An 18,301-nucleotide genomic window follows, 5' to 3' on the forward strand; every position below is an offset into this window, starting at 1 on the left:
ATATTCGATAACACTTCTGTACTTTACACTCAGAGCCGGAAAACCTCAAAACTTCTATTGATGAGAAGAATGCCAACAATAAACTAGAGCGCAAGAAAGGACAGGTGAAAGAGTTCAAGAATTATCGATCCAACAGCATACTCTGAGTAACATAGAGAGTATCTACGTAGTTAAGGTAATACGAAAAATTTTAAAAGTTGACATTAACCGAAATGCTGAGAACTACCGAAAGAATATTCTGTGATTGATCACAGTAGTGTGAACAGCAAAGCAACTGAAAAATTTGCCTAGTGTAATGAAACTTTATAGATCCGCTTCCGTAGACTGCGAAAAGGCGTTTGACTCAGTTCAGGTTGTACCAATCCTGGTATGCCGGATGTTCACAAGAGTAACTGAAGGACATACAAAACTCTTCATGTAACACGAATGAATTGTTTGAAATGTCCCACAATCACAGCCTGTGATTGTAGTTTACCAGTTATTCTTATCGGGGGATAATTCTGTTTATGCGCAAAGAAGACACTAGGACGCCCAAACACAAGCACGTATTCCGGATAAAGCTGCGTGTCGTGTCGCTGCTCTTACACGCCGGACGCCGACGAGAAGACAAAACCCTCAGTGATGGTAGCGTTACCACTTATTTGTCCTCGTATATAGGCTCACTCATTTTTGGACTTTCATACTAGGTGTAGTCATCCCATCGTGATCCCCAAGTGAGTCGCTGTCAAAAAGTACCTCACACTTTTTATGGGCACAAGGAAAAATGATCGTTGTGCTTGTTCACTTGCCTAAACAAATCATGCACGTGCAACCTATGCACGTGAGAGAATAGTACTCATAGAACATATTTGCGTTTTTTCCTAGTTCGTCAGATCGCAATCAAGCAATGAAATTGAAGGTGGGCTAACACACACGTCACCATTTTGTTTTCGCAGATGCAAAATCTTCCGCTATCTCTCCTATGCGAGGATCCGTCTTTCTGTAAACAGTAGTCGTGTGGCGAAACTCTGAGGTGCAGCAGCAGGCCTGACAGTGGGCAGACAAAAGAGAGAACGGCGCACCTTTAAAAATGCTATGGTGCTCAAGAAAACGCCGGTTTATAGGGGGCAAACGTAACGATGCTTTACGCAAAACGTACTCACGTGGTTGTCATTGCTGGTTACGTCATGCAATGAAGAAGTGAATCCGAACGGCCGTGACAAAGACGTGGTGTAATGGAAACTTTTTACAATACCGAGCTTGATAACGCAAGCCAGTCATTTCATTTGGCAAGAATAAATGTAGTGACTAGCCTGTCTAAATGAGTGTGCATGCGACTGAGTGTACCCTCCACAGTAGCAAGGTGGGGACACTTTTCACCATTTGAGTGCCAGGTTAAACACAAGTCGTTGACGCGCCAGCCATCTTTTCTTAATTAGCGTAATGTTCAAGCATGATGCTATATTGAAGTGCGCGTGAAGATGCAGAAATAAAATGGACCAGACAATATGTTGAAGGCGAGTGCCACAGTGCGTAGGCATGCTGTGAAACAACATGGCGCCCCTGGGAGAGTTCTTGCGGTCCTAAATTTTCTCTACATGTACCCATTCGTTCTTAAGATAGGTATAGCTAGGTAGCCTTGCTGTAAAAAAGCGCCAGTCCTGCGTGGAACGCTCAGCCCAGCCACAGCGAAAGTTGGAAAACCGGCATTTTTAGAGTATTTTAGGCACCCTTTGGGTAACTGATATAAGCACACTTGTAGGGTGCCCACTACTCTATGAATAATCACAATTTTTGTTTAGTAGGGAAGCGTGGACGATCATAACAACAATAATAATGCCTCAGACGTCGCCCAATATTTTATTTTAAGTCTCCCAGCAGGAATGGAACCCAAGAATTTTACGTGACAGTCAAGCATTCTACTCCAGAGTTACGCCAGGTCTCGGAACTACATTTCAAATTGACGTTAGAATAGACGCTAATCTCTGTGAAACTTCAATAGTGGTAGGGGGGCTGCCCAGCCAATTTTATAAATGTTACATATGAGCTCTTTTAATAGAGCTGGCATGTCGGGTTAACGTTAATTGTTGTTAGGTGCCATGCCCTGAAGTTGCTTCACGTAACACTGTCCAGGGACAGTATCTTCGCGAGCATCAGCGCTTCATATCAGCTTCTGGTTTTCCTAATACGCATGTTCCGGTTCACATAGTTCCGCAAGTGCAAACAACTGGTTGTATAAACATCTGCTACTCTACAAGATATGTCTGTGCGTGCAACATTTGTATATACTTAGCGTCATTTCATGACGTGTCGCTCACTGAAAAAATCGCAACACGGTCACGTTCCCTCCGAATGCTTCGCATAACGTCGATTCCCTAGTACGTACGATCAGCCAAATATGAGTAGCGAAGCTCCTTATAGCGGCACTTGTTCGTCCCTCGTTGCCGTTGTAGTAGTGTGTAACAAGTATAACATTTTGACCTACATGGTGGTGCCGGTGAGAGATTTCTTCTGTGCGTTGTTGAACAATAAGAGATAGTGTTCAATGTACATGCCACTGGCTGCTAAGGGGAAATGAGAGACAGAAGAATTCGGCTTTTAGTTAACGCGCACGCTGCAAATTTTTATTGTTCAACAAGGCACAGAAGAAAAGAAAGGGTTGCTACGTTATACTCGCTGGGCGTAACCTCCTATGCTTTAGAAAAGTTTAGCGAGCGTTGGGCTGCAGTGCCATGAATACAGTGAACTAGTATATACCATGAAGTCTAGGTGGTTAAATGAGGGAAGCAGACACGAAGTGCATGCCGTAAGAAAGCGTGCGTGTGCCTCCTCTCGTACAGTCATTTGAATGTCCGCTGGATGGCGGTGCTTCTATATAGGAATATATGATGAAAAGATGCGAGATGGTGGTACTTGGAGTGTTGAACAGGTGGACGAACGGGCACACAGACAGCATGGACCCATGGACGCACGGATGGCTGCACGGACGGATGGACGCGCGGATGGCTGCACGGACGGATGGACGCGCGGATGGCTGCACGGACGGATGGACGCGCGGATGGCTGCACGGACGGATGGACGCGCGGATGGCTGCACGGACGGATGGACGCGCGGATGGCTGCACGGACGGATGGACGCGCGGATGGCTGCACGGACGGATGGACGCGCGGATGGCTGCACGAACGGATGGACGCGCGGATGTGTGGACGAAAGCAGGGACGGACACACATGTGAACGTGCGGATGCACGAACAGATGCACGCACGGACAGGTGGATGGACGCACGGGTGCCCACACAGTAACATGCATGGATGGACTGAAGCAAGAACGAATGGACAGACGGATGCTTCGCCCCACTATCCATCATTCACTCCGGGGATATGCTGCTATTTTTTGTAGCGTCATCTATGCCATATTCTTCTAACACTTCGTCTGCGATCACTGTGTATTATTGCGAACGCTCAACTGACGATGCGTAACTGGAGCACATGAGTGTATTTTACTAGCTGCCTTATCGGCGCAAACCTGGTTGCGTCAGTCGGGTGTTTAGATAATTCTTAGCAGACAATTTCTCTCCGTTTTAGATCAGATTTTCGCTCCGGCACTACCACGTGACGTGGCACCGAGCAGCAGCTGCACATGATTGGTCTTTCCCGCACTCCGTTTATCAACGTGATAAATAGGCGAACCTTAACGTAAGTATTTTTTGCGTACACCACCAGTTTAAAATCACCTGTGCCAAGCTTCATCGAACCTTAACGGATTGTCACTCGCCTCTTCTGTGACCTTACGCTCGGTGCTGAAACGCTTTCGTGCTGCAAATGGAAAGAAGACCGCACCGCTTTAGCGGCCACCCAGTCGCCGGCGTGAACTGGAGGCCAACTTTTCTGGTCGACGAGGTGTCTGACGTGCGCATGTGCAGCGTTTGCGCAATCATCCCCAGGAAGACGCTGAAACTGCCATGTTCGCACGTTTTGTGCGAATGCTGCTTTGCGTGCGTCTCCCAGTCTGGTAGTAGGAAATTCCCCGAGGATCAGAAGACATTCACGGCGGCGGAGTGCACACCCATAAACTTCGCAGCCAAGAAAGTGAACCGCGTAAAAGTGAGTAAAACTCCCTACCACTGTACGCCACCTGTTTTAATTTAGCCTTGTTGAGGCATACCGAGGGGTATGAGTGGGGTTCTTTGAGCTGGAAAAGTATCAAGCAATGCACTTTCTGTAACACTTTTTCTTAGGTTGTTTTACGGTTTTAATGACAGCAATAATTCGCAACTGCTTCCAGTATATTCCTTCATTGAAATTCCTTCATTGACTTCTCCTACTACCCCACTGCGGTGGTCTAATGGCTAAGGTACTCGGCTGCTGACCCGCAGGCCGCGGGATGGAATCCCGGCTGCGGCGGCTGCGCTTCCGATGGAGGCGGAAACGTTTGACCGTGTGCTCAGATTTGGGTGCACTTTAAAAAACCCCAGGTGGTCCAAATTCCCGGAGCCCTCCACTACGGCGTCTCTCATAATCATATGGTGGTTTTGGAACGTTAAACCCCACATAGCAATCAAACTTCTTCTACTAAATACATGTACACGTGGCCATACCCCTGCCGCTACACAATAAAAGAGCCGGTGCCCAGTCAGCCAAAATTAACAATGTTTAACTCATGTTAGGATAAAGCTTTAGTGCACCAGCATAACTTTTTCACCCTGAGAAGTCAAGATGGATTCGGAGACTAGAAATTATTCTACTTCAAGAAGCAACGTTGATTCTGCTACGGTACAGTTGTGCCCTTCAATCCCCGATACGCATAGTGCACTTAACTCTGCGGAAGGCTTATGACAACGTTAACGTTTATTTACCTTCTTTACTCTAAACCAAATTACCATCTACTGTAAGAAACATTTGATCCCATAGCAACGGAGACCAAGGAGATGTACGCACAGCGTTTTGTTAGGACCTTACATGTAAATTAACACGCGTTTTTCTTCCTGCCAAGAATCATCGATAATGTAAATCATTGTCGCTAATTATACGAGAAAGCAGTGGTGCAAAAAAAATTGAGAGTAGTTTTAAACGATGCTAAGGCATTCTATCGTGCATGCGTGTTTGCAGTTTAGTCGGTGACTTTCAGCTCGTTTGCTAGCGTCGGTGTCGTTGATTGTGGCCGAAAACTAGTCGTGTTGACTGTGACTAGAAACCTTGAGAAATGCCACCAAAATAGTTAGAAAGACTCAACTATGAGTGAGGATTCAACCCAGGCTGTTTGCGTCGCAAGCAGATGTTCAACCAGAGAGTGATGTCTTTACTAAAGAATAACTCGATAGGATGAAGTTGCACTTTATTACATTCATACATGCGATGAAGTGCACGGAATAACCTCAATGAAAGTGAAATATTGCATGGCATGTGCGTAGGACTACGCGAAGCATCTAAATATGAGAATTGCGAACAAGTGCTTGTTTTAAAGGGCCACACGCTGCAAAGCATTCAGACGTATTAGGGAGTTTTAGAATAGCGTACCACGAGCCCTTGAGGTGTGGTTGCAGCCCCGTTCGCCTTTGTGCTCCCCCCCCCCCTTCCCCCAGGAGAAAATCCGAAATAGCGTGCGGTAATTGCGTCCCGTGAGGCCCGTAAATATATGTGTGTAGCTTATGTGCATTTGGGTTTGTGGTCGGGGCGAAAGTCCGTATGTTTTTTCGCAGGGGGAGTGACACTATGGTGCCCGCACCTAAAGCAGCGCCCGCAGCACCTGCAAATGTTATTAAACTACCCACTAAATCACAATATTCCTCCAAAAGCATGTGCGGACACTTATTTCACTGTGGCTCTGATGAGAGCGATGGACATTGGGCCTGACAACGTAATCACGTCATACCCTTGAAAGCCAAACTCAAGCGAACTCAGTTTTGTTTTAAAGATAATGCACTGGCTGAAATTACTCGGGATTAGAATTGCTGATTTCCCAAGGTAGTTAGGGCTTGTGTAATGGTCTGTTGCAATATTTGTGCGAATTTGTTGCTAATGATACGCATTTTATCTTAACTTCCACCTACCACCGCAGAATAACGACTGCAGATGATTTGTTTTCACGCATGCATAATTTTGTACTAATGTTGAGTGATGACTTGGTTATATGTGTATATGTATGTATATGTGTGTATATATATGAACGGTAAAGAAATGTGGTTTTTCAAAACGATTGGGCTAGTTTAGAGCAATTATAGTTGCGTACAATATAATAAAGATAACCTAAGTATTTACGCCAGCTTTTGTTGCTCCAGTTGTGTCATGTGCAACAAAACACTTTTTCCTACCAGAAGTGGAAAAAGTCAGCTTACATCTTCATTTATACAGAGAGCTCTCGTTAAAAAAAACCTCCCATATCGACAAGGGCTATAACTCTCAATATTGGCTGTCTGGCGATGACGTAAGTCCTGTACAAGCTTCATTTTGGTATTACGAGGAAAACTTGAAAAGCAGAGGAATAAAAAAATGTGAATTCAAGATAAAGCATAGGCGTCAAAATAGAGTACTACACCTCATTTGCTGTTGACAGACAAGATTCAGGCCAGGACTAGTGAGCTAGAAAAACCAACACTTTGGTGATGTACTGCTCTACTTGAGAGGCTAGCGGGTGCACCTCTGGACTTGACTCGAGATAGAAGACACGCCAACAGAGTAATGTTTAAAACGTGTCTGCAGGTCTGCGTGTTTCGATGGCAAAGGTCATGATAGACATCTTCCTTGATAGTTTAGAGACGCTCCATGAGCTATGGACGTCATGTGGCAGTAATTTGAAGAAACGAAAGTTTTTCTTGAGCGGATGGCCACTGGTAAGTGGCAGCACCATATCACTTTAGCGAAGCGTAGGAAACACCCACATTTTCTTTCATATCATCACATCGGCGCAGCGATAAGTACTGCTGTCTTTAGAATTAGATATAAATACATTTTGGAAATGAAGACAACCACTGCCTAATACTTATGTATTTGTGTTTGCCTCAAAATTGCGTGATACTTTGATTGGAAAGGTTCACAAGTATGAACGCAGACAGAACTTTCCCCGGGTGGTTGAATCATGCGACAGACAGAGCAACAGAAAGCCAAACAAACATTTATATATTGACGTATTTCAAGAAACGCCATCTTCTTTTAAAAACCTTCATACCCGCAGCATATGATGGGACAACCTTAGAAACAATAATCTCGCGTACGCCGTATGGTTGGCCGAGTAGCGATAGCAGGCTCTGTGACGCCTCCCAGCAAAGAAGGCTAGATGCAGTCGTTCCGTGCCAACAGAGCGAGTGGTGAAAATGAATGCTTGTAGATGTATCAGGCAGGCGGCAGAACCAGTAACACCACTCTGAAACACGCCAGCGTTGTGCTTGGGGCGCGCTTAGAACAGTGTTAAAGTTGAGCTATAAGGTATGGCAGCACTTGCGGGTACAGCGCAAGGTCGACCAAGACGGAAGACGGGACACAGCGGAGCACTTCCTCGCGTGTGAAAAGAATACAAAAAACAACAAATATTATATAAAAGAAGCGTATCAAAATAGCGCGGAAATGTTAAGAACGAATACAAAAAATTGCAGATCCCACGTACAGTGGGAATCGATGATATGCGAAGCACGAATTAAAAGGTTGATATGTCACTTTAAATTCAGCACAACGTTACCAGGTGGATGTAAATGATACCATACATGACTTCCATGTCACGATTATCATGTTTGAATTCGTCGTTTACCTTCATCTATTCACATCACGTGATACCAAATTTAGTATATAGGAGCTAGAAAAACGGCCCTGAGCACGCTATGAGCGTGGTATGTTTCATGTTGTTACATGACACGCGTGTCCAGATTATCATGTTTGCACCAGTCATATATTTTGTCATCCATTGCAGTCACGTAACAAAAATTTTGATATATGTGGGGCAAGCAAAAGGGCCACGAGCGCATCGTGAAGGGTCCAATATAATCCAATGTAGCGTGGGTGCGCGCGCACGCTGGACACAACGACGCTACGCCAGGCGCGACCGGCGCAACCAGTGTCTGTCTGTGCCACCCGAGTGAAACCGGCACGAAATGCGACATGCTGCATTCCGCGCCGATTCATTACTCCGACAACACTGCGTCTCCCTCTTTTCGTGACGGAGATACACCAGACGCGCTGAAACGCACATGCGTCAAAACAACGCAGCGCGGCGCGCGCCTGCGACTACATGGCAGGACCGGTGCCTGACGTGGCAACGCCGGCGTGACGCGATGAAATGAAGCAACAAAGCTGGCACACACGCTCAGGGACCGATACCTGTGCGCCACCAAGGACCCCCGGACAGCCGCCTACTCTTAGGCAGGCAAAAAGAACACGCAGTTGAACACCCCGTTCCAGCTCCACGACTTCCAGGCGGCCTTACGCAAGATGAAGCGTGACACTGCACCAGGGCGTGACCAGGTTACGGTCAAACTGTTGGCGAATCTTCCCGACGCAGCCTACGCCACGTTCCTCAAATACATCAATAGCATTTGGGACGGAAAAGCTCCTCTCCCTCTTTAATGGACATCAGCTCTCGTGACCTTCACCCCGAAGGCAGGTAAACCTATTTACGTGGAGAACCTTCGCCCCATCTCCCTCACGTCTTGTGTCGGCAAGCTGATGGAAACGATGGTACGCGACAAACTCTCCGCGTTTCTAGAAACAGAGCGCACTTTTGCGGACACCATGTTCGGTTTCCGCCCTCAGACGTCAGCCTAGGATATACTTCTACAGCTCCACCATGACATATTAGATACTGTTGAATGTTCCCACAATGACAAGGTAGTCCTGGCTTCGGATCTTAAAGGGGCATTCGACAACGTGAAGCATGAGGTAATCCTTGACCACCTCAGTCAGGCCAACTGTGGTTATAAAACATTCAATTACGTTGGGCAGTTCCTTACAGACCGTCAAGCCTACATAAGCATAAAAGATGAGGAACATGGGCCTTACGTAATCGGCTCGAGGAGAACTCCTCAAGGTGCAGTCCTCTCTCTCCTCCTATTTTATATAGCCATGCTTCATCTTCCCTCCCAAATTGGCTTCTCTGCCAGAGATACATCACGCTCTTTACACGGATGATATCACGATCTGGTCCACGCAAGGTAACCTGGGTCACATGGAGTCGTGCCTGCAAGCAGCAGCGACTGTAGTCGACGATTACGCAACCTACTGCGGACTCCAGTGTGCCCCGGCTAAGTAAGAATTTGTGCACGTACGTCCCTCCTCTCAGGACACAACTCAGCTCCATATGTCTTCACTCGGGACCGATCCGTGAGGCCAAGGAGATCCGCGTCCTTGGCCTCTTCATACACCACCAACGCAAGGCCGACACCACAATAGCCAAACTTCACACGGTGGGAGACCAGGTGGGCCGTATGGTCCGCCGGGTCTCCAACAAGCGGGGTGGATTGCGAAGCAGGGGTGCGATGCGGCTTGCCCATGCTTTCGTAACGAGTAAAATACTCTACTCTACTCCCTATTGCACCTACGCAAGTACGAAAATGATCAACTGGAGGTCATCCACCATAAAGTTATCAAGCGGGCCCTCGACCTCCTTATCACCACGTCCAACCAAAGACTTCTGGCCCTAGGCGTGGTGAATACCAACCGGGAACTTCGAGAAGCCCACCTCGTTAACCAATGCACGCGCCTTGCACAGACCCATTCCGGTCGCCGCCTCCTGGACCGAATACACATCAAACACGATTACTATACTGAGGAAAGGGTGAGAGTGCCAGAACCTTGGAGACGCGCCCTCCGGGTCTGACCCCTTCCCCGCAATATGTCCAAAAAAAAACCACAGTGGTCGCCGCCAGGCGCGCGCGGAAGCGTCGCAGCGACACTTTGGACAAGAGGAACACATGTGCTGCATGGACGTTACCAGCCCGCACCATGGGGGGTGGTTTACGGCCACAGTGATACACAACACACACCATAAACGGGCTCACTTTCAAAGCCTACAGCGCAACACATGCGGAGGAGATTGTCATCGCTCTGGTTCTCACCTATCCCTCTTCTCAACATATCATCACCGACTCACGAGGGGCCTGTCGGAACTATCAGCTAGGATGGGCTTCACCGCTTGCTCAGCGCATACTGGAACCTAGCTGCCGATACGTTAATCCAACTCCGCGAAATCTGGTTTGGGCACTCGGTCACCAAGGACTCGGGGGTAACGAACAGGCTGATCAGGCCGCCAGCACACGCTCTTCCCGGGCTATCTCCCTGTCACTGGAAGCCTACTCCCAATCAGACAACTTGGCCCTTTCATTCAGATATTACCAATTACTACAAGGAGGAGCACCGGCGCTATCCACACCCTTGTAAGGGACTGCATCGCGCTGACGAGCGCCTCCTTTTAAAACTGTTTACCAATACCGTACTGTGCCCGGCGGTGCTAAAACATTTCAATTCATCCTTTGATGGCACGTGCCAGTTCTCTGGTGAGGTGGCTGACACCTTCCACATCGTCTGGGCGTTCCAGTCTAATCCATCTATCCTCCCATCCCCAACCCCACGAGAGAGAACTGGGAGGCGGCCCTGCTCGGCTGTCAAGACATGAAGGCCCAAAAAGCCCTGGTTCAAAGGACGCGGGCGGCGTTGCTTGCCAATGGAGCTCCGGAATAGGGGTTCCACCTAGTGCTGTGAGGGTAGGAGGCCAATAAGGCCCCAACCCAATCACCTCTTTGTAACCATTTAATGGTTAATAAATGTTCCACCACGACGAAATGAACGCCGGTGAGAACGCGCATTGTGTCACATTGAAATGTATTGGCGCCTTGGCTGTGGCATGTAGTCATGTTCTCACACGACACGCATCTCATGATTATGATTGCACCAGTCACATACCTTCGTCATCCATTGACGTCAATAAATACCGCGTTTGGTACATGTGAAGCTAGCGAAACGGCCGGAAGCACATCATGAGCGTAGCATGTAGTTATGTTGTGACATGACACATCTCATGTTCGTCATGTTTGCACCAGTATCATAACTTCGTCATTCATTCACGTCCCGCAAAACCAAATTTTGTATAAGTGAAGCAAGTGAAACGGTCGCCAGCGCATCATGAGCGTGGCATGTAGTAATGTTGTTACTTGACACGCATCTCGAGATTATCATGTTTTCATCAGTCGCATACTTTCGTCATCCATTCACGTACTGTCATACCAAATTTGGTATATGGGACGCTAGCGAAACGGCCGCGAGCGCACCATGAGTATGGCATGTAGTCATGTAGTTACATGACACGCATGTCATGATTTTCATGTTAGGTTCTGTTGCTTGTGTTCGCCATGCAATCATGATACCAAACCAGTTTCGCAACTTGCCATGTGAATGAAACCACCGCAACAGCTGCAGGACCTTGAAATGTAAATCATGACATACGGATCATGAATTTCATGTTATGACTAGGCATATATGTTTTTCATACAATCAAATTATGTCATACCAAGTTTAGTATTGATACCATTACCGAAACGGCCAGGAGAGCTAAAAATCGCAGGCTACTAGATGGATAGGTATAGATACATAGATAGATACGCTCAAAGTCGCTGAAGTTCGCCAAGAAATGCATCGCATTTCTTAGCGAACTTAAAGTTGCGAAGTGTATCACATAATGACACATGTGCAGAGAAAATACGTGAACTCTGTCCGATTTGGGAGTCGTCGCTCTTCTGCGTCACTTCCGTTTCCTGTACCTTCGATCTCTCGCTGCACATAAAATTTCTAACGCTTAGCACTTGCATTGTAGAACGCATTGCGACAGCGAACTGATTAAAGCGTGCCTGAAAACGGTTTTTTTACGTTCTGTTTTTGACTAGACCACTACTGGAGCAAGTCATTGAACTATAGCATTTTCATTGAACTATAATTTAATGAAAACACCCGTTACTAACGGAGCTACGAGTAATGAATAGCTACGCTCCTCCTCCGCTCGTTGTTTCACCCTGAACTTCCTCAACTCTTCCTTCGACCCCGCCACGGTTATCTAGCACTCTGCTTCTGACCTACGTGTCGCGGGATCAAGTCCTGGGGTCGGAGGCTGCATTTTCGAAGACAGCAAAAATGCTGTATGCGCATGTGCTCAGATTTTGGTGCATGCTAGAAACCCAAGGTGGTTGAAAGTTCCGCAGCCCTCCACTACGGTGTCTCTCATAATCGTGTGGTGGCGTTGGGACGTTAAACCCCGTATAATGTCCTCCTTCCGAAGCTTGGGGCTAAGCTCCTCCTTCACTGACTTGTGCCACGTATTCCGCAGCCAATCAGATCAGCAGCCACGGTGACGCCAATGGGGCAAAGCATGTCGCTTTGTGGATGGACCGTTGAAAACGTGTTTGAGGTCTCTGCGTAAACCAGTGTAATAAATCGCACAGTTTACGCAGAGAGCTCAAAATTACCTGTACCTGACTCATTGGGATTGGTCTATGGGTCCTACGTGTTGATACTAAATTGTCAAAATTGTTTGAAGGTCCGTTTATGCTACGTTAACTACACGTACGTTTTTCTTGCTTTCGTGTACTTCGCAAGTATGTGCCTAGATTTGTTATTCGTAGCTGTACCGTCACATACCTTAAAAAATGGCAGCATATCTACGGAGTGAATGTTGGAGAGTGGGGCGAAGCATTCGTCTGTTTATTCGTTCTTGCTTCCGTCCGTCCATGCGTCCGTCAGTGTGACCATCCATGTGTCCATTCACCAGTGCGTGCCTCTGTTCGTGCGTCCGCACGTCCATCTGTGCGTCCGTCCCTGCGTCCGTCCCTGCGTCCGTCCCTGCGTCCGTCCCTGCGTCCGTCCCTGCGTTCGTCCATGCATCCGTTCATGCGTCCATTCGTAGGTGCAGCCATCCTTGAGTCCATTCATGCATCTGTCTGTGTGTCCGTTCGTCCATCTATTCAACACGCTAAGTATCACCATCTCGCATCTTTGCATCATATATTCCCCATATAGAAGCACCGCCATCCAGCGGACATTCTAAGGACTAAACGAGAGGTGGCACAAGCACACTTTCTTACGGCTTGCGCTTCGTACCTACTTCCCACCTTTAACCACCTCAACTTCATGGTATATACTAGTTCACCGTATTCATGGCACTGTGGCCCAACGCTCGCTAAACCCTTATAAAACCAAGGAGGTTACGCCCGGCTAGTACAACGTAGCAACCTTTTTTTTTTGTCAGATAGTGCTCAATGTACGTGCCAATGGCTGCAAAGGGGAATGAGAGACAGGATAATTCGGCTTTTAGTTAACGCGCACGCAACGATTGTTTTCTTTTTCAACAACGCACAGGAGAAATCTCCAACCGGCAGAATCTTACAGGTCAGAACGTAAGACTGGTTACACACTACGACTTCGAGGGACAAACGACTGCCGCTATAAGGAGCTTCACCCCTAAAAAACAGATGATTTATATCTCAGCAGCTGCTATTTCATTTGCCTTGACAAGGAGATCAAGAGAGAACGGTCAAACGATGCGTAACAAAGAAAAAGTTGTCTGACGGACTACATAGGCACACATCGATAATTCTCTGTGTCATTTATGTTGGAAAAAAACAACTGTAAAAGCAGCAAAGCACATTCGTGGCCAGGTTAGGCGGATCAGCACTTCAAAAAAAAGCGTGCAAGTAAAAGTGGCCAGAAAATAATGCTTTGCTCCGTACTTCTGTGTGCCTCACGGACTATTTTCCCCACAGGTCGAAGAAGGACTAAACCGCTACCGAATCGCAACGTATACATTTGAAACACGCACGAGATGCATGTTAGAGATGGACGTATTTCTCGCGCGAAAACCTAAAAGAAGGCACTCCAATTGCACTAGCGTGGCCAAGACTCTATAACAAACCGTAGTTAACACTGAAGCATTCGCTTCCAACAGCGACTGAAATTCTCCTGTCACCGAAACGCAGCGTCGTTCGCGCTGCACGCGCACCACAGCGCCGGATAGCCATCTGCGGAGTGAACAATGAACCACGGGTCTAGCACGGGATGAATGCGTGGTTCTTCGAATGTTCTCGGTGGCTTGCAACTTCAGTGCTCGCGTGAAGAAGTAGATATCAGTTTCGTGCGTTCCAACGCTCGTCGCAACTCGAAAGAGAAAGGGAACTACATTGCGAGGTGCTCACAATTTGAGGAGCGAAGCAACAGAGGCAGAGGCAACTCCTACTTACGAGTCAATCCGGGCTCGTTTCCTATTTTATTTCTCGAGTCGTGCTTTAGCAAGCTGTCTGCTTGGTGTGGCGTCTGTTGTATAGGACTGGGCGGATGCGCCTCAATTCAATGAGCATTTCTGCTAACTGCACGTTACTAGACTATGACATGACGAGCGAGTTGGACTTGGGCGCTATTTACTCAAATTTTTCGACTGGCGCTCCTACGCCGCAAAAATAGTTCCGAGAGTGATCGGTGCGCGCAGACCACTTTCGGCGGTCAGAATGTTCAGTCAGAATAAGCTCGCTTCGCAGTGTGAATGGGCTCGGCCGCGGTGAATGCGTTCCTTTACTCTGTGACAGTGAGCCATTTACGAACGCCATTTGTCATTGGCAGAACACGGAGCTTGGTGGCTTCGGCGTGTTGTTATCAGGAGCGAAATAGCACGAACAATGCGTTAGACGAGCTCTAAGGGTCATCGCCCCTTCTATTCCGATGCCCACGCACCTCAACATGGCGCGGTCAATCGCCCGCACATATATTTATTCCCGTATGTGGGTGGCTTGCACATCACCTGCTTTCACCGCAAGTTTGCGTTGAAGTTAAGGAAAGCACAAATGTCGTTTCATAAGGTGCAGTGCCCGCGTTTGGGAAAATAGCAAGCAACTCACAAAAAGAAGTACCAATAGCTACAGTTTCCAGTACACGTCTCTACGCATACTTGTGCGATCATTTGGTGCCTCTTTATTTGTGTTTGTGAAGAGCGCTTCAAGTTTCGAGCTGTAACAGTTGTTGATTCCTGCTCATCCTGTCTGTTTTCAGTTTGTGCGTCCTTTTAAGTTGAAGAACGCACTGCAAAACGCGGGCTGCGTCCCTTTGCTCACGTGCCATTAGTTTCTCTATATCATTCTATGTTGTATATTATTCTATATCGAACAAAAAATAATCAGCGGTTCACCATATATTTGAAAACGAGTTTAACACTCGTGTGGTACCGAATCCTAAAACTGAGGCGTAATGCATATATATGTTTATTGAATCGATAGTTACGTAAAGACGCCATGGTCATATCGACACCTCTCCAGATATACTGAGTTTTCTTGCCGATGTAGTGATTGTTTTGCGTCTGCAAGATCACTTCGCCAGAGTAAGTTTTTGCTTGTCTAGAGCTGGACTTTCGTAATGCAAGTAGCAGAAGTTCTTACTTATTTCCCTGTGCTGTGCCAACGCACCAACATCAGCGGCTGAAGCAGCACCACCGCAGTAAAAAAGGAAGCCTAGTTAAACACGTGCTTTATCTGAATAAAGGGCATTTCTTCGTTGGCCTCGAGCGTGCGTCTGTGTTACTACATCACCCTCCAGTTAAAAAATGTATGTAAAAAGTTGCAACAAACTCATGCTGTTCTTAAAAATATTTACAGTGTACATCTAGCTGTCACTGTTCATGCTGTTGTGCAATCACCTGTAAAAAAAACCACTATTGTGGCAATGAATTAACCTTTTTTTAATATCCGGACCAATCTGACCATTCAAGTTGCCTTGAAACTCAGCGACTTGATCTGATAACCAACGCTGTTTTATATTTTTTTAAGGTTTACTGTTGGAACGAATCAATGGGCTGCAAGTTCACGGGACCCCTAGAAGACCTTCAACAGCACTATGAGAACGACTGCGCCTTCCACGTGCTGTATTGCGGGACAGGAAACCACTACCTCCTGCGCAATGACGCTGTAGAACACAAAATGAACAGGTGCCGCTAACAACGTTCGTGTGTCGAGACGGAGCCCTCAGCGTCGCAAACTACTCCAGTGGCTTCTCCAGACTGCAGCGTCAATGAGGAACACGAGAAGGCGCTTGCAATAGACGTTTACCAAGACGCTCAGCTGGCTCCACTTCAGGACCAAATGACTCGTCTTGCTAAAAATGTCGCGTACCATCAAATCTTAATAAGGGTACTCAATGACGGGCAAAGGAAGTCTGCACTTACTGTTAGTAATGTCGTGACCGAGGTCGTAACCTCAGCGATATCTGAAGCTTTTCGAAAACAGATAAAGGGAGCAAGTTTCGAGGATCATAATGCCGCGATGTCAGCCCTGTCACCGTCTTCGGAGAAGACAGTTATTCTTAGAAAGCTTGAGCAATACGCCAACGTAACGCTCGGCACTGTGGAAGAGTTACGTCAGAACATGCGACAATTCGATCATGCTGCAGTAATTGCTCATTGTGAGCCCACGCTTCCTAGTCGCGATAGGCTTCGTCATTTGACTAAAGTACAAACAGCTAACTCTCAAGTGGGTGCAGAAATACCTAGCGTCACCTATAATCTGACACCTAAAAATGCCGACGGAAGACCGTACGTTCGCTGAAGTGACCACGTGGCACATGAGACACCTACTTTGTCGTCACTGTAAAAAAGATTGCTGCTGAAGACGCTATGCTTTTAGGTTTGGAGATCGAGTTTAATGATTTGCGTGAAGGTTCTCAGTGGTTGCCTTCTTCTCGGTCGGTTACCGTGGTACATCCAAACGGAAGGAGATTCGATATGCTCGAAGTCCATGACCCACCTTGTTCATGTAAGCGCAGTCTTGATAAACTACATCATGCTCACCTATCATTTTTGGCAGATATCAGTCGCCTCACGAAGGGCTTTTGCCAATACAAGAAGATGACGATTGAAATAAAGCTGGCGACATAATCGAGTAAACGTGCTTAAGAATTCCGCTTCATCATAATCTGAAGAGTAATTGTCCGCTGCTTCATCACGTATTAATGTTGCATCCTATCTTCGCGATATCTACTCAGGGTCATCAAATAAACGTGTTTTTATCACTTGCTTGCTTACATCTTGCTTGCTTACATATCACTTGCTTACTTACATATCGAGCAGCGTCTTTAAAAAATTATAGGTTTACGAGTCGGCTGTGATCCTACGAGAAATCGACGAACAAAAGGCAGCAGATGCGCGCTACAACAAAGCGGTATTGTTTCAAGGTTTCAAACTGCTCCTCTACGCACAATTTGTCGTCAATCGTGCACGTAGTGTGATTGTCTTAAAAAGAGCAACATTATTACAGAAAAGTGGCCTCTAATATTATTCACTCTCTAACTTTATCACTGTTTTTGTAAAGGAAGATTTTGCAGTGTTCATTACTCATGTAGATTTTTACCTATGTATGACTAGAGCTATGCTCACTAAATACAATAATAAAAATGCAATACTTGATGGTTTCCTGAAGAATGCGCTTGTGTTGGATGCTTTCTGAGTTGTCATTTCAGACACACTGATTTTTTTACTGCAGTAGCGTTAAAGAGCCCCCTCTGCTCAACTTCCAGCTTTGTCTTCTGTGATGGCGTTGTTAGTTGTCATTGAAAAATATTTGCCATCTTTCCCATGACCAAAATATTGACCTATGTAAGTGAAACAAATATTATAAATATTCCGGTTCAACTGAAATTCTACGCCTAGACGTGGAGCGCTAGCGTGCATCAAGGCTTTACTTCAACGAACATGAACACATGCCTATTTTTGTATTCTCGATCTGTCAATGCGTCAGGTAAGATATCATTATGTGGTTTCGTTAATGGGCTAGTTTTAAAGATATTCCGTGATTGGGGTAGTCGGTGGTGAGCGAAAAGTTGTTTTGTGTGCGACCGAGAAATCTACAAAGATGAAAATCAGAGATAATAAAATCCTGGGTCTTACTTTGGTCTAAGCCGGTCGTTCGCGCGGCAAGTGGGCGTTCTGCCACAGAGCCACACTTTTGCTTGCGAATACCTTGAAATAACTTACTCTGCTTAGAAATGTAGTGAACGCAACACATGCTTTACAAACACGTGCGTCCTGTTTACGTGCATTCACAACATGGCAATGCAACATTGCACTTATAATGTAGAAGCGTACATTGCCAACGGGTGTAAGAAAATTATTACAATAGTGACATCGTGGTTTAAAGCCGACCACTCGCTAGAAAAGGCACACACGTTACTGCGCCTCTTCTCTTAAGGTCACGTAATGGATGCATATCCGAAAAAAAAAAGAGTGATTTCAACCCGGTGCAAGGCCGCCGCAATGTTTTGTAAACTCCCACATTGTCTCCGATTGCTTTGTTAGGGTCCGCAGCGGCTGACTTTCAATGAAGG

At 46.6% G+C, this 18,301-nt stretch overlaps 2 long non-coding RNA genes across 2 annotated transcripts in view; one reads left to right on the top strand and one right to left on the bottom strand.

Annotated features, from left to right (window-relative positions):
• The window catches only part of LOC142767597 (uncharacterized), a 93,591-nt gene extending 77,341 nt beyond the window's left edge, over positions 1 to 16,250 (bottom strand). The window contains exon 1 of the long non-coding RNA XR_012885010.1: positions 16,149 to 16,250. This is a non-coding gene — a long non-coding RNA (uncharacterized LOC142767597). The remainder of the gene's footprint in view (positions 1 to 16,148) is intronic.
• On the top strand, positions 3,669 to 17,399 carry LOC142767598 (uncharacterized). The gene is made up of 2 exons (XR_012885011.1): positions 3,669 to 4,081; positions 15,754 to 17,399. It is a non-coding gene; the product is annotated as an uncharacterized LOC142767598 (long non-coding RNA).
• Positions 17,400 to 18,301: the final 902 nt, after the last annotated feature.

This window comes from Rhipicephalus microplus, chromosome 7, assembly GCF_043290135.1.
Source record: "Rhipicephalus microplus isolate Deutch F79 chromosome 7, USDA_Rmic, whole genome shotgun sequence".
NCBI classification, from domain to species: Eukaryota; Metazoa; Arthropoda; class Arachnida; order Ixodida; family Ixodidae; genus Rhipicephalus; species Rhipicephalus microplus.